Consider the following 17,045-nt stretch of genomic DNA (forward strand, 5'->3'; position numbering starts at 1 on the left):
ATGCAATATGAACAACATCGAACCAAATTTGCATTGCTCATGGTAGATGCGCAGGTGCCCTCTATACGTAGGGAAAATATCATCACCAAATTGTGACTTAGGGGCCGAAAAACAAACTATCCAACACATAGTGACAAAGTATCAAAACAGAGCCTATAATGGATATTTCCTGGCTGCAACAAATGAAGTATAAAATTATATCTGCAACTTAGTTATATGTTTGTAATCTTCCTGTTAAGATTTCAGTTTTTATATTCTATGTTTTATATTTTACCTTTGTTCCTTTTTACTGAAATATGATGTGAATGTGCCATATGATAAACCACAAACAAGCGGTGGCGATATTTCCAAATGAACTACTTTAGCATGGTAGAGGCCGAGAAATTATCTTTTGCACAGGTTTGTAATTCACTATGGGGATTAGTGGGCTACATGCTTTAGGGCTCTATGAATTAGGGTTAGAGATACAATTTCATTGTATGACTTTTGCCTAACTTAAACAAGTTTTATTGCTTTCTACAACATCCAAAATTTCCAGTCAGCAGGGTAGCACCCTTTACCTAGTGCCATGGGGGGATATTGGATTACAAAAGCCATGTTGGATGAAAATTCTGGGAACTGGAGTCTCCACATATCCGGAAAGGAAAGCTGTGTGTTTCCTCTTCACTATCAAAACCATTTAGGTATATTTGTCCTGGCATTTTGCTGCTGCAACTATTTCTATATGTACTTAATGTTATGCAGGATCTTTATTTCCCTTTGTAGAAATTCCATAATAGAAATGATAATGCCTGCTGGGAAATCCATTAGTAATTATAAGCATCCAAAGGGAAATTGCATTAAAAAGGATTACCTGCATCTGCAAGATAGCAGAATTTCAAATATAGCACAGCAGAAAAGAAAAAATGCACATACATTCAGATGGCCTCAAACCTGCTGACCTTTTGGAAGGTCTTAAAACCTGGATCCTCCCTCAGGCTTTAGGGCCAGGAGATTAGTGGAGTCCAGTTTATGTTTTTGCCCAGTGCTGATTGAGGAGTTGAATATTTTTAGCTTTTATTGTTCTTTCATATGTCTGTTTTGTTTTTATGTCTTGTTAACTGCCCTGAGTTATTTGATTAAGTTGAACAGCCATGTAAGTTTGCAGAACAAATAAATAAAATGAGGGGCCTGCCTTGCTGGAGAACTCTCTTATGCTGAGAAAAGCGGAAGAAAAGAGACAAGGAGGATGGCCAGCAACAAGTTGGAGGGACTCAGTTATCGTGGTGATGGGGAACTCTGGGATGACAAGGTAAGAGACAGATTGTCATAGAGTAAATCTATCTATATGGTTATTAAATGTTGACACCAACTTGATGGCACCTAATCAATCAATCAATAATCAATCAATCAATCAATCAGAAAGTAGATCAGAAGCATATGCTTAGATTCCATATTATACAACTACTGCTGCTCTTTTAAACCTATGGATTATTATTATTACATTTTTGTATGTGTAATAATAGTAATAATAATTTGAACACCATTGGTACTGACAAATTCACCACCAGTCAATTGCAAAAGATAACTTGGAACAACTTACACCGTGTAATGATACCTCTAACACCATAAAACATCAACATTTGCCTAACCCTGATTTTTGAGAATGACTCAATAGGTGGATAAAAATGCCAAGTCCAGTCTGAACATCTGGCTGATTCTGTGATGAACTATAACAATCATCCGTAGGCATCCTCAGGGAGCAAATGATGAAATCTCACAATGCAAAAAATGTGTCAAGTGTGATTCGATCCTGCACCTAGTTGTTTCTTCGCTCTCAGCTTAACAACAATTGAAAGGGGGATGGATCAGTGGTGAAATCTGAACCGGTTTACTACCAGTACGCACCAAATGCAAGGTGCACGCCAAAAGGAGGTACAGGGTAAGTAGAACAGCATGGGGAAGGGGGATGATCAGCTGCGGCATGCAATCTTTTTTTTAACTTTTAAAAGCCTTTTTTTACAACCTATTCAGCCGAATAGGCTGCGAAAAAATGTTTTTAAAAGTAAAAAAAGGCTCTGACGATCGCACGGCTGAGCTGTGATTGTCAGAGCCTTTTTTTACCTTTTAATAGAATAGAATAGAATAGAATAGAATAGAATAGAATAGAATAGAATAGAATAGAATTTTTATTGGCCAAGTGTGATTGGACACACAAGGAATTTGTCTTGGTGCATATGCTCTCGGTGTACATAAAATAAAAGATACGTTCATCAAGGTACAACATTTACAACACAATTGATGGTCAATATATCAATATAAATCATAAGGATTGCCAGCAACAAGTTATAGTCATACAGTCATAAATGGAAAGAGATTGGTGATGGGAACTATGAGAAGATTAATAGTAGTGCAGATTTAGTAAATAGTTTGACAGTGTTGATGGAATTATTTGTTTAGCAGAGTGATGGCCTTCGGGAAAAAACTGTTCTTGTGTCTAGTTGTTCTGGTGTGCAGTGCTCTATAGCGTCGTTTTGAGGGTAGGAGTTGAAACAGTTTATGTCCAGGATGCGAGGGGTCTGTAAATATTTTCACGGCCCTCTTCTTGATTCATGCAGTATACAGGTAAAAAGAAGCGACAAGCAGGCAACTGGGCATTGGGTGGGTATGGGCGGCAGGGGGCCAGGGATTTTTGCTACCGGTTCTCCGAACCACTCGCCGCCATCGCTACTGGATCGGGCGATCCAGTCTGAACCGAGAGGATTTCACCCCTGGGGTGGATGGAATGTCAGGGTGGGAATGGAATGCCAAGGCCTCTGGTGGCTCAGCAGATTAAATCTGTCTGTTATTAACACAGCTGCTTGCAATTACTGCAAGTTCAAATCCCACCAGGCCCAAGGTTGACTCAGCCTTCCATCCTTTATAAGGTAGGTAAAATGAGGACCCAGATTGTTGGGGGCAATAAAGTTGACTTTGTATATAATATACATATGGATGAAGACTATTGCTTAACACAGTGTAAGCCGCCCTGAGTCTTCAGAGAAGGGCGGGATATAAATTCAAATAAAATAAATAAAAATAAAATAAATAAATAAAGACTCTGTATGCAGATAATGAAACCACCCCCAAGATCACACTGTGTAGGTATTTGAACAATCCAGACTGTTCCCATAACAAAAGAAGCGGATGTAATTGGACAACTCAATGAACAGAGGGGGAATGGCCAAAGGGAAAAAGCAAGTTTAATTATGTAGGTGTCGTGTCCCACTCCTCCGCTGACGGCCGGGTCAGGGAAATCCGAATCAGGCTTGCCTCTGCAGCTCTGCCCAAAGTCCTAGCAAAGTCCTCAGAGCAGGCAGGAGACCAGAAAGTGACTTCAGCAAGATAAGTTCGACTTTGCCTGACTCAGAGACTGCCAGAAAGCAGATCCTTTATATAGGCCATGGGGTGTGGCTCCATGACTCAGCACTCATTAAGGCCTGCCCCTCCCTTCCTTCTGTTGCCTCCGCCTATCCAGTCTTCTGATGCGAGGGTCACTCCAATCAGCAGCTGTTGGAAATAAACTTTCCTCAGGCTCACATGCTGTGGAGGAGGGGGAGGGGTCTAGCTGCTCCGTTTGCCTGGGCATGGAGCCAGAGCTGGGGGCTGGAGATACTTGCTCTTCTTCAGCCTGTCTGGGCATGGAGCCAGGGCTGGGGCCGGGAGATGCCCCCTCCTCAGCCTGTCTGGGCATGGAGCCAGGGCTGGGGCTGGGGAGGACATTCTTCAGCGTTCGGAAGCAGATAAGCAGACCCCGGCTGCGGTGAGAGCGGGCAAGACACAACAGTAGGCTTGCACATGGGAAACACAGAACTGGTTTCACTTCTTCTGTGCCAATGTAGTGTATTCAATAAAGTTTTACTTTAGGAAGCACAATGCCCGAGGTGTTCTCTTTTTGAATTCTCTAACTGGACAGCTGACATTAAACCAGCTCTCCATCTATTGCAACCTACCTGGACTCTTCCAAGAAACTGCGATATTGAGATGTTGGCAGCTGACAAGAAGATGGATGGTGGGCCAAAGTTGGGAGGACCCCCCCCTCCGGGAAGTGCCAATGGTCCAAGCAGAACCTGGGGGTCAGCTGATTGGTACATGCCCTAAGCAGGAGGCCAAAAAGTTGGAGTAGCCACCCATATATGGAGGAAAGGCAGTGTCAGAAGCCCCTTGCCCTAGGAAAAAGAGGCAGTGGGTAGGTGGTGTGGAGAACGCAGCGAAGGCAGAGTACCCACTGGTTCCTCCTGAAGTTACTGTGATCCGAGGGAGCAAGTGGAAAGCCAGGAGAACAGCTGAGTGGGAAGAGCTGATTGAACAGAGGTTTCTGATCGTGACTTGTAGCCCCTCGATGGAACATCTAAGAGAGAAGTTTGGTGGGCTGAAAGTTTGAGCTCTACCTCATCAAGGTAAGTGGTGATGGCAGCTGGAATGGGGATTGCCAAGCTACTGGCTACCCTGCCTCCTTCTACTGCAGCCAACTGGAGCAATGGGACTGTGCAGCAAGGAGCAGCACCTATCCCCATCCAGCAGGTCTGGGGCAAGCTCCACCACTCCCTGCAGTAGCAGGAGCCCCTGCATAGCTCCCCCTCAAGTGGTGGGGTGCCACCAGGTTATGTGCTGATATGGCAGGACCAAGAGCCTCCCCCCTTGAAGGCAACATTTGACGGCCAGACCGAAAAGCTAGCTTATTTCCTGACACAGGTTGGAAGGGAAGGGAAGCAGCTGGTTGTGGAATACATCTGAGAATTTCACAGCTTGGTAGCCTTGGTAGCCCCTACTGATCTACCAGTTCCGGGATGCCTGAACTAGGAATTGTACCACAACTGCTTATCCCGAGGAGTGCCTAATGACATTTGGGTGTGGTACCAGTTGGCCACTAACATGAAGCAAGATTTGATAGACTTCTGACAGCACACTGTGTATAATGGTTGCCCCCGCCAAACAACCAAGAGATGCCCCACAACCTGGGGGGTGGGGGAAGGGAGGTGCTCCCCTGGTCCTTAATAAGAAGCCCCGCTGAATTCTGGAAGTCTGTTTCCAATGCAGGAAGGAAGGCCACCGAGCAGCCAACTACCCTGCCCTGCATCTAGCCTTTGCTTCATGAGCCCTGGTACAGCCAAAGGCAAAGAAGCCACCAGCAAAGCTGATGGAGTAGACACGGATTGCACAGCAGGTCTTAGATGTCTCTCCCCAATCCAGTGAAGGGAGGGAACTCTGATCTCCTCCAACCTCCAACAAGCCTGGCTTCTATGCAAGCCACAGCGAGGAGGAAAATGACCTGATGGTAAGTGGCACTATCATCCCAATGACTTCTAGGGCGGAGATCCTGGTACCTTACCGGGGAGAATTCATTAGAAGAATTGTTGGTCTATATTTCAGGTATAGATCTGAAGATATAGATCATTAGGTCTCATGGAGGGGAGTATATAACACAATCTGCTGTCTGGGTTACCTTTTCACACTTGGCTGTAAGTAGTTGACTATAAGAGTCACAAATATTAGATCCTAAAAGCCTGAAGTTTCTCCTTATTTATACTTGCAGTGACTATCACATCAGTATCGTCTTAAATACAATGCCATTGTGCAGCATTCTTAAAACTACTACAGTAGAGTTCGTTCATTCATTCATTCAACTTATATGCCAACCATCTCACCTGAAGGTGACTAATTTAACTCACATAATCCTTAGTAAAAGCATCATCATAGGCATCCTGGCTGGAAATGATATGGCTGTAATCCAACATATCCAGAGGACACCAATTTGGGTGGGAAAGGCTACTTTAATTGAATGTATATAATATCATGCCTATAATATCTTAGAGCAAAACTTGGGAAACCCTTCTGATTTGACTAGCAAAACTGTGGGCTAAGTTTTTCAGATTTATTATCTGACGCTTCAGAAGTGTCGTAACAACAGCATAAGAAAACTTGGTGACTTCTGAAGTCAGTTCCAACTTATTCAACTTATTCTATGATTTTAGGAATCCTACTTTGGTCCCCTTAACATCAATTGCCTTCACTTTTTCAAAGGAAGACTCTGAGAATGCTGAAGGGTTAAGCAGTGTTGATCCTTGTCACATGACTCTGGGAATGTGAGCTGACTAAGAACCTCAGGAGCCAACAGCCGCTTCTGGAGAGGCACATCTTGCCTGCACATGTGGTTCAGACCACAAACACTTCAAAGTGCTTCTCTCAGACTGACAGAACATTCTGACGCCGACTGTAAAGGCCCTTGACTCTCTGAGGGGAAAATATCAAACACTGAAGCAGCCCCCCAAATGTAGCCTGCTTTTCCTGGAGGAAAAAAAACCCTTTAGTGAACCTGTGGTGGGGAGAAGGGAAGAGGTGAGGTGCTGGTCCTGATTGGTCCTTTTGTGTTAACCAGACTGGCAAAGGCCTTTGACCAGCATTTTAGTGCCACTGGAGTTTCTCAAAACTGTAAGAATAGTTGGGAAGTGAGATTCCAAATATTGTCATGTTGAGATCAAGTAGCAAACTCTTTCGATTACCTTTTCTGTTTTCTTCCATCTGTTTGTGTATTTGGTGAATGTATTTTTTCCTCCTCAGGATGGGTCTCAGTTTTTAAAACATTGCTGAACTTAGTGATCAAATACCAGGAATCAAATAGCCAGGGATTTTTGATGTGGAATTGAAAAAGGAGAGGGGAGAGAACCTGAGAATATTCCTGCTTTTTAGAAGATTTGATTAGATCAATGCTTTTTAAGCTAAAAATTATCAGGACTTCAAATGAATTTTCATTTATATAGGTTTTATTTATCAATATTTACCATATTGAGAGCTGGTTTGATGTAATGGTGAAGATGCTGGCCTAGAAGCCAGGAAATTGTGAATTCAAGTCCTGCCTTAGGCATAAAAGCCAGCTGGATGATTTTAAGCCCATCATTCTCTCTCAGCCCAACCCACATCATAGAGTTGTTATTTCTGGGAAAATAGGAGGAGGAAGGAGTATTAGGTATTTTACTGGCTTGAGTTACATAAAGTAATGAAGGTGAGAATAAATCTAACAGAATAAATAAGTAAATGTTTTAAAAATTAAAATGGATACATTTGCTACTGCTACCACTTTTATTATTTTTCAATATAGGTTAGCAAATAATTTAGATTTCACAGACCCTTAGTTCTGGGGGAATCCCATGAGTCCTAGGATTACATTTAAATATATATTGGAATAGAGGAATGCCAAATTTGGTAATGAATTCTTTTAAAATTTAATCATAAGAGCATTTGCATCTGTGAAATGAAACATTAGCTTCTCTGTGAAAGGTGGGAAGTAAATACATAATTATTGAAGATGAGATTCAAGTATTTTTCCACCTTTTTAGAGGACCTGAGAGAAAACTATAGCACACTCCTTATATAGCACACAAAAGCTATCCTTGAGTCCATAATTAAAATGATGAAAGCTAAGTTGAGTTCTCCTCTATATTGGTAGGATTGAAGTGTAACATTCCATTAGCATAAATAAGAACAGAGTTAGGGCTTTAGGGCTAAAAGCTGAAAAGATGAATGGAGGCCATAATAATGGTATCCTGTTGTCTCTAAAAAAATTCTAATAGGCAAACAGTTGACTGAAGTGATAAATCTCGTTGGCTTGCTACTTAGGTCCATGTAGAAGGCCCATTAGCTTACTTGTTACCCTTATCAGTTTCTGCAAATACAGACTTACTTACAATTCTATACATTATGTTGTTATTAAGAATCCTTGAAATATCAGAAAAGCTAATGAATCATCAATGTACTCTGAAAGGCTTTAAAATGCTTTATAACTATTTGATCTAATTTAGTATTTTGAAACAAATTTCCACTTTAATTTGGAAATCAGTTTCAGTAGGTTTACTTCACCAAAATTTTGTTGAATCAATTTTCCCATTTAAAGTTTGACATAATCTTTGTGCACTTTAGAGGAATCATGAAAATATGATCTGTGAAGATGCATAAACAAAACATTAAGATTACTTTGTTAAATATTTATTGTGCCTGAAGTTTTGCATGATCCAGTTTGGTCTAGTGGTTAAGGCACCAGGTTAGAAACCAGGAGACTCTGAGTGCTAGTTCTGTCTTATCCATGAAAACCAGCTGAATGACTTTGGGCCAGTCACTCTTTCTCAGCCCAACTCCCCTCACATGGTTGTTGTGGAGAAAATAGGAAGAAAAAGGAGTTACTCCCCTTGAGTTGTTTATAGAAAATAATAAAGGATATCAATAAATAAATAATAACCAAAGTGAAATTAATTCTGAAAATAAATAGGTAGAATTGAATTGACAAATGGTGTCTTCTTAATTTTTTTCTTATATATTCATTTCCCAACCACATTCAAAATGTTTTCCTAATTTTCTTTCATCTAAGCTGTTTTCTTTTTCACAGACTTATGTATTTGATAGCCAACAATTTGAAATTAATTCTGAGTGTTTTTGCTAAGAAAACTATCACAGTGTAAATCCCTAGGAATATTTTCACCCAAACTGACCCCTCCAAGATGGCGACCCTGGGTTATGAATGCCATAATTTTTAAATTCTTTCCAAGAAAAAGAAGTTTGTTTCAGGAACACATAAGGAAAAGTTTGGTTGGTTCCTTGTTCTGCCAATTGAAATCTGAAATACAAACCAGGGGGATGCACATTTCTGCCCTAAATTTGAGAGTGTTTTTTTTTTCATGTCTGTACTATTTGAATGACAGTAAAAGTCAGAAAGAGAGAGGAAAAGAAAGAGGATTTGGGTACACATATCAATGCTTCCATTCAGCCTGTACTCTTTTCTAAATATAAACCCAAAGAACAACCATAAAGTATCACCTCCTCTTATGCCTGAGGGCTGAATGCTAAGCATTTTAACTCTAGATAGGATGCCTTGCTAAGGATCATCACAAAGAAGAAACTGAACAGAACAAGAAGAAAGTCAGACAACTGTTTCAAAAGCAGAGAGTATCGAACAGGTGTGGGGGAACAAAACAAAACAACACCAACAAAACTTAGGGGACAGCCCTTTTCTTGCCTTTTTTTTTAGTGAATTTTTTTTATGCTTTTAACAGCTTTATGGCAAGCTGAAACTGTTCAAGTACAGTATTTCCTATCTCAGGATCTCCATATTAAGGAAAAAAGATATGTCAGTTGAATTTCTATCTATCATGAAGCTCTAAAGGACCACAATCCTTTCAAATAAAACTGCAGCAAGCAATCCTCTTCTTTAAGATTTCCAGGTACTTGTAGCTTCTCTGCCTCATACAGATGTGAATGTGCATAGGCTGGTGACTCAGATGGCTTCAGGAATGTGTGTGTCTGAGCTGCTTCCCTTTAACCATCTGGGGAACATCTCTCCCCCTACCTCCTCTAACTATAGCTGTGCTTTCTCAGAGCAAATAATTTTCAGTCTGTGATAAAGAGGGAAGGGAGGAAGACATGAAAATATCACACATTTGAGATGAAAGAGGCCCTTTAGGGTGATCTCTTCCTTAAAATCTTTGATTACATAGGTTGGAAGGCAGCAGAGAATAAAAGCAACAATCTCTTCTGTAAAATGTATTTACTATACCAGTAAGGCTATTTATGCTTACGCTTGTTGCCCACAGAGAGAAGAACAAGGATAAAGATAATGGGCTTCTTTTCTCCCCTCACCACAATTTATTTCCTTTTGCCTTTGCTAAGTATTTTAGTAAGCTTGGAACTTATTTTGGAAAATCTATTATTATAATGCTCCATCATTGTTAATTTAGGTATTGCTAGAATAAACCACAGTCATTGTACCAAGTATTGCAGATAAGCTCTTACAAAGATATGTGGTACCTTTGGGCTGCTAAGCTTCTGGTGACTATAGACATAGCTAGTAGTGGGATTCAAGTAATTTAACAACTGGTTCTCTGCCCTAATAATTTCTTTCAACAACCAGTTTGCCAAACTGCTCAGAAAGTTAACAACTGGTTCTCCTGAAGTGGTGCAAACTGGCTGAATCCCACCACTGGACATAGCTACATAATCTTCTTGCCAAAAATAAAGAAGTGGTTTGCCTTCTTCAAGGATATTCTCCCCTGCTCTAATAATAATTGCAACCCAATTGATAGGTATTGTTAGATTATCCCATTATCTGTCTGCAGTAAAGCAGAGAACCTCCTGTGTTAGGCTACCTGTGCTTTGCATCATCTGTACAGACTGAACTCTAAATCATGCAGGGAATCAATGCATATAGTTTCTTGTTTCAGACTTTTTGCCCAATGCAATATGGGTAATGGGGTACAACTGGTAAATATGACCTTACTATCTGTGGGGTTGAATGCCAAAACAGAAATGTACATCTGTTCTGATATAGTACTACTCAGTCACTAACAAGGGACAAACTATTCAGATTGCAGAAACTAGAAGTACTTGAAACAATTGCATTCATCTGCAAAGTTAGGTTAATCTTGAACAAGTTTAACATGTGAAAATAAGAAGATGGTTTTAATGATTACTTATGTGTATTTCAGTTATAGGACATCTTTCTAACAAAATCAACCTGCAGATACAGCATGAAACAGGCAACAAATAAATAGTACCAATGAAAACATTTATTGACAATACTAATATTAATAAGGTATTATTGAAGAAAACATATTGCAACTTTGCTGGTATCTGACATCATTTCATTATCAATGTGTTAATTCTCTTCAATGCATTAGTAGAATATTGCTAAAATTATTTGGCATCTTTCAGTCAAAAGTATATTGCTACAGTATATATTTTGGGTCTATAGATGAAATACGTTCTAGTCTGATGCTTTTAGAAGGCAATGTATTAAATCCATTTCATATTTGTACACAAAACATATAGAATGTATTTTTTTTTTATTTTGGAGGTATGTTACTTCAGGCTACCACGCTCTCTCCAATATTGTTTATATGAAATGTATATAAAATCACATTAAATCAATTAAAGTCAATAAAGCACAGAATCATGTATGATTCCCCCTCTTTTGCCACAGTTGTAAAACCTTCACATTGGGATTTATTTTATTTTTCCCTCTTTAAAAATGATAGTCAGGAACTGAACAAGAAGTGTGAGCTGTTCTTGATTAAAAATTCATTTGCCTTGTCTTTGCTGATGATTGATAATGCAAAGGAGGGATCAAACAAGACAGAGTGTGATATGCTTTGCGGAAGGAAAGAACACACATTACATATATCACTTGTTTCTTAGAGCAATATTAATGCTGGAAGAGATTGAGGTTTTCAGAAATAGGAATCTGAAGCTTAAGTATGCCAGATTTGGGAGGGGGTTTTTTGGTGTGGTTTTTGGTATCTCTGTTATTAGATGCAAATGGGCAAAGAATGTAGGCAGCTATTGGTTTTACTCAGTATTTGATGATGTGTTGAAAGAAATTGGATGTCTATTGAATAATATTATGCTGTCTCATGTTACAAACATTGTTATCTTGCTATTGGAAAAAATGTTGATTATTTGGAACAAACAGTATACTTATTAGAAGTGTGATTAATTTAGTGCAATAGAGTAGTAAGCATTGTCCTATTTTTCTTTTTGAAGCCAGAGGTTGCAGGCAGATTGTCTGACAGGTAGCAATGCTCTCATAATTATATATTACTTAAACTTGGAAAAGTATAATTTCAGATTTCATTACAATATGTGCTAAATAGATTTTACATATGAGAACAAAAGAGCAAGAGGATATTTTCGGGTATAGAACTGGTAGCCTGCAGTGATACCATTCAGAAAAAACCCTTTTATAGCTAAATTGCTCATGCCATACTTCTTTTTGACAATATTTTTTATTTAGGAAACAGTAGTTTTAATGATTTGAATGGATAGCTCCTCCTTGAAACATGCTGAGAGTTTCTCTCTCTCTCCCTCCCTCTCCCTCCCTCCCTCTTTCTCTCTCTCTCTCTCTCCCTTACCCCCTCTCTCTTCCATTCATATGCAGCTGTGATGATTCTGCTTCCAGGTCCTTCTCTATCAATGTTTTGCCTATGTTTGCAGTAGAGGTCCTGCACTCAGCCTTTTGTGATACCAGCAACTTTTTCATTTTCTTATACAGAACAGGCCATAGGATATTTCTTATTGCCAGTTCTAAGAGAAGTTGACATTGACAGTTTTTCTTTAGATATAATGAATGCAAGAACATAATGAGGATAAGGACCAGTATTTTTGGAAAATGACTCCTCTATTCACATCACACTGGGTCTTTGCTATAGCAATTCTCAAGTTGCTGTCATGGGCCACTGCTCTACAATAGTATCATAAATGACAGTGGAACAATGGAAAAAACTATGGAAGAAAGTCAGTAAAATTTACATCCAAAGAAAAGCTGGTACAGAATGTTCTGCAGATGGTATATAATTCTGCAATGATTGCCAAGATGGACAAATCATAACACAATAAATGCTGGAAATGCCACAACAAAGAAGAAACATTTTAGTATATATGTGGTTGTGCAAAAAAAAAAATCAACCTCAAATTACTTGAAAGATATGTTCCAAAGCATCTAGAAAATTCTGAAATAAAATTTAAGTTAAAACCACAAATATTTTTAATAGGCATGATCCCAGAGAATATAAATGAAAAGCATGACAATTTATTTGTTGACAGCAGCAAAAATCAATCTGGCACAACTTTGGAAAAGGGAAGTCTGCTGACAATACAAGATTAGGAGACTAAAATTGGAAAATATGCAAAAATGGAAAAATCTGACTATATACAGAGTGGAAGTCTAACCCAAATTAAACAGGAATGGTTCCCTTATATCTAAAATACAATAGCAATATAGACTAAAAATAATAATAATAGATAAGCCTTGTACCCTCAGTTCTGCTGTACTATACAACCAGGAGAATATTTGCTGGTAGATTTTCTCATCAGTAGATGACTCTGGGTGAGAGGTGACAGCAAAGACTCTACTACTACTTACTCTAAAACCATACATTAAAGCAACTGCCTGGCCTTGTGACTGAGATATTGTATGTAGGGCAGAGGTGGTATTCAGCAGTTTCTGACCAGTTCTGGAGAACCAGTAGCGGAAATTTTGAGTAGTTCGGAGAACTGGTAAATACCACCTCTGACTGGCCCCGCCCCCATCTATTCTCTGCCTCCCGAGTCCCAGCTGATCGGGAGGAAATGAAGATTTTTTAGTAACATTCCCCCGGATGGGGAAGGAATGAAGATTTTATAGTATCCTTCCCCTGCCACGCCCACCAAGCCACACCCACAGAACCGGTAGTAAACTTTTTTGAATCCCACCACTGATGTAGGGGAAGTGCAATTTATATTGAAATATTTTACTTCTGACTCAAGAATGAGAAGAAAGTACATTAAAATTCCTGTGAGAGAGTCCGATTTGAATTTGTGACAAAATTTCCAGCCTAAGTTTCAGGCAATTTTCCTTGACTAATATTATCCATTTAAGAAAATTCATAACTTCAAAACAGGGTTTTGTCTTATTCATTTATCACTTAGTGGTTTGGAACCTGTGGGCACAAATTAAACTTATGCACACATTTTTGTTTCTGCTTTGCATTCTTCTTTGTGGGCTACTCATCCAAATTGAATAAAAAGAAATTCGCCATTTGCCATGCCTTTATAATTCACCTTTAAATGAATTTTAAATATTTCTGAACTTTCTTTAGTTTTCCAAAGTATGTCTATATTTTGTGAGCCAGTCTACAGCTGGGAGCTAGAGAACATCAACCAATCAATATTCACTCTGGCTTCCTTGAGACAACAGTTGCTAATTTAAGCCTTCATGAAGGTCAAATCTATTGTATTTCAGATTATAAATTCTTATTTGGGAGGGGGGATAAAGATAATAAGTAAAAAACATAAAAGACTGACCCTGGATGCATATACACTCTGGCCATGTTTCTATTGCAATAATTTTTCCTTCACAAGCCTTTCCAAGTATATGCAAACTTGGTGGCATTAAGGTAGGTGTGTATTACAGAAAATTAGGTTGCCATCTGCAGCTTGATCTCAGGGCAATGCATTCCTCTCTCTCAAGTACTTGAGAAGAAATATGCATAAATGTTTGTGCTTTATGGAACAATAGAACAATGCATCTTAAAATTAACTTGGGTGTCCAGTAATCCAGATCCATGCCTTCCTTTTTCTTTCAGCAGGTGATCTCCGTTGTGAGGGCATGCAGAGGAACAAAGTGCAAATCCATAGAGATTCACTGAAGCCTCCTATTTCAGAAGAAAATACAAGAATCAGAATAAAAGGCCCTGTCAAGGTTCCGACTAATGAATCCAAGCAAATCGGGACTCTGAGACTATAATCTTCCTCAAAGAACTTCTTTATTGAGGATATCATTTCGGCATGATTAAATGCAAAAAAACTCTAAATATTCCTCACAGTTTCAGTACAATTAAAATAGGAAATAACTCCCTCCCTAAGTGTCATGGGTCACATTGGCCAATTAGATTAATTGGAGGGCTCTTCAGGCACTCTTCCCTGTCTTCATCCATCATCTGCAGAGATGACCTTGGTTCTCACGAGAAAATTATGTGTTGTGTCTAGTAAGGCATTCCAACCTCCTCCCTCCTCCCACACTATCTGGCAATGAGGAACAAGAAAATGGCTTCTTCCAGGTTCAGTTAAAAGTTGCAGGCTCTATGTTGGAACTCTGTTTTCTAGTCATACCTTTCAAAACCCAAGAAAGAAACCCCCCGACTCCATTGAAGTAGAGAAGAGGTACTTTTACTGAGTCTGAAATGATAGTGGCAAAAGAAAAGCAAGATCTGAGCCAAATGGCACAAAAGTTACATATTGAAAGTTTCCCAAAATCCCTCCCCCCAGGGACCCAGGCTGAATGTCCAATACATGTCCTGCATAGTGTTATGGTGAATACATCTTCATATGCTTTTGTCCATTTGGAGTTCTAGGACGATTGGCCTTGACTGGGTGTAAACAACTCCATTCAGCAGCACAGAAATCCTTAAGCGCAAACCTCCCTTTTAGTTCACATGGACCTTCATCACACCAGCTTACTTCCCAAACCCCAATGCCATGCGCCCCCCCCCCCCCGTTACTATTGCAGCCAATAGCACGCATGCATAAAAGGGAAAACCCATGCTGGAGATCTGGCTGACAACCACTGTTTTTTGTAAATATTTAGTGGCCCATTAAGTAGTTTTTACATGTTTATATTCTGATACTTAAGATGTTTTCACACATTTGCTTTAAAGAGTTTGATGACTTGGTTTATAAAGTAAATGAAAATTGTACATCAACCAGAAAATACATTTATTGCAAACATCGTTTTCATGTTTTCCTTCCCACATTAATAACAATCATTAATTTCAAGGAGAAATTGAACTGTGATTTTCATCTTATGCATAAAAATGCATAAGATGGCTCAGGCCATCTGGTAGATTCATAACCCATTTAAAGTGCCAATCATTGATGAAAGATTAACTTCAGTATTACAGGGTTTATGCCAGATTGCTAGAGATGACTATCATTATAGTTTTGCTTTAATTTTCAAGGCTAAGGTTGCTGTAAATAGAATGCTAATAGTTCAGAATGGATACCTGATGTTTTCTTAATGATCTCTCTTGGATGACAGCTGTCCTCCGTCTTCCTCCTCTGAGGAGGAGGATGCTATAAGAATAAGAAAGCACTATAAGTATTGGGAGAGTGAAATAGAAACACATGGCAAGAATGTTAAATTGAAGTCTAGAAAGAACAACAACAAAAAATCATTGTGAGTTGCCAGGCTGCTTTTCTTTGAAGATTTGATTTAGGGCAGTGGATCTGATGTGTTTATGAGCATGAATTGTTTGCCTTCACCTATTTTCATTTTTTTTCTTCTATTGAATGATGTCCAATTCTCAGAGCTTGCCTAGACAAATCCCTGCATATTTCTTGGCAAGTTTTTTCAGAAGCGGTTTGCCATTGCCTCCTTCCTAGGGCTGAGGGAAAGTCATTAGCCCAAGGTAATCCAGCTGGCTTCTTGCCCAAGGCAAGACTAGAACTAGGATCTCCTGATTTCTTGCCTATTGGCTTAACCACTGCACCAAACTTACTCTCTTTATATATTATTATTGATCATCGCAGACAGCCAGATGTTCAGCCTGGGTTTGGCATTTTTGTCTACCTAGACTTTTTTGTCTTTCTTATCGACAATTCTTAAGTCCACGGTGTTATGGCAGGTGCCTGTCTGTCTGAATTCTAAAGTCTCAGAGCAATTTAACCCAAAGGTGCTTTTCCAAGAGGCAACTGGACTTTCTGGTTTTTCTTTGAAGACAATTTGCTTCTCATCCAAGAAGCTTCTTCAGCTTTGACTGGATGGTGGGGAAATGGAAGGATTTATACTCTTTGCAGACAGCTAGTCATTTGCATTCTTTTAGTGAGCCATTAAGGCTACCGGGAGGTTTATCTGTGTCATCAGGGTCAACTGAGTAGTGCAAATAGGTGTGGAGCCTTCTTGGAACTATTGCAGACTGGAGATAGTTGATGTCATATCCGTCCCCCTCTGTTGAAAGAAAGCTGTTCAATTTTGACATAGATGGCCTCTTTGACCCCTCTTTCAAACCAGTGGTCCTCTCTGTCCAAAATGTGAACTTTGCTGTCTTCAAAAGAGTGGCCTTTGTCTTTTAAATGCAGATGGACTCCTGAATCTTGTCCTGATGGGTTTGTTCCCCTATATTGTGCCAAGCATTTATAAAGTGGTTGTTTTTCCCCCCCAATGTACAGATCTGCACATGGCTCATTGCATTGTACTGCATATACCACATTGCTCAGTTTGTGTCTGGATGTTTTATCTTTACGGTGGACAAGCTTCTGCCTTAGTCTATTCTTGCTTGCAGGCAAATGATATTTCTTGCAGATCTTCTAATGTACCATTGTTGCTACTTTGTCACACTGCTGCTTGTAGTCAGTCTGTGCGATCTTCTTGCAGCAGCTTACCAGGTGGTCCACTGTTTCTTCAGCTTCTTTGCAGACACTTACTGTCTGTTGCTGTCTTCTCAATTCTGGCTTTGTATACATTTTTCCTTAAGGCTTGGTATTGTGCAGCCAGAATTAGTCCCTTGGTC

At 39.5% G+C, this 17,045-nt stretch overlaps 1 protein-coding gene and 1 long non-coding RNA gene across 3 annotated transcripts in view; one reads left to right on the forward strand and one right to left on the reverse strand.

Moving 5' to 3' along the window:
• The window catches only part of KIFAP3 (kinesin associated protein 3), a 220,783-nt gene that overhangs the window by 157,346 nt on the left and 46,392 nt on the right, over positions 1–17,045 (reverse strand). The window lies entirely within an intron of this gene.
• Positions 765–15,516, forward strand: LOC131195451 (uncharacterized). 2 transcript variants are annotated; one of them, XR_009154452.1, is made up of 3 exons: positions 765–1,291; positions 5,059–5,296; positions 14,124–15,516. It is a non-coding gene; the product is annotated as an uncharacterized LOC131195451 (long non-coding RNA). The 2 variants fall into 2 exon arrangements; XR_009154453.1 differs by having other exon boundaries at positions 14,127–15,516.

The sequence above is a fragment of the Ahaetulla prasina genome, chromosome 3 (genome assembly GCF_028640845.1).
Source record: "Ahaetulla prasina isolate Xishuangbanna chromosome 3, ASM2864084v1, whole genome shotgun sequence".
In the NCBI taxonomy this organism is placed as follows: domain Eukaryota; kingdom Metazoa; phylum Chordata; class Lepidosauria; order Squamata; family Colubridae; genus Ahaetulla; species Ahaetulla prasina.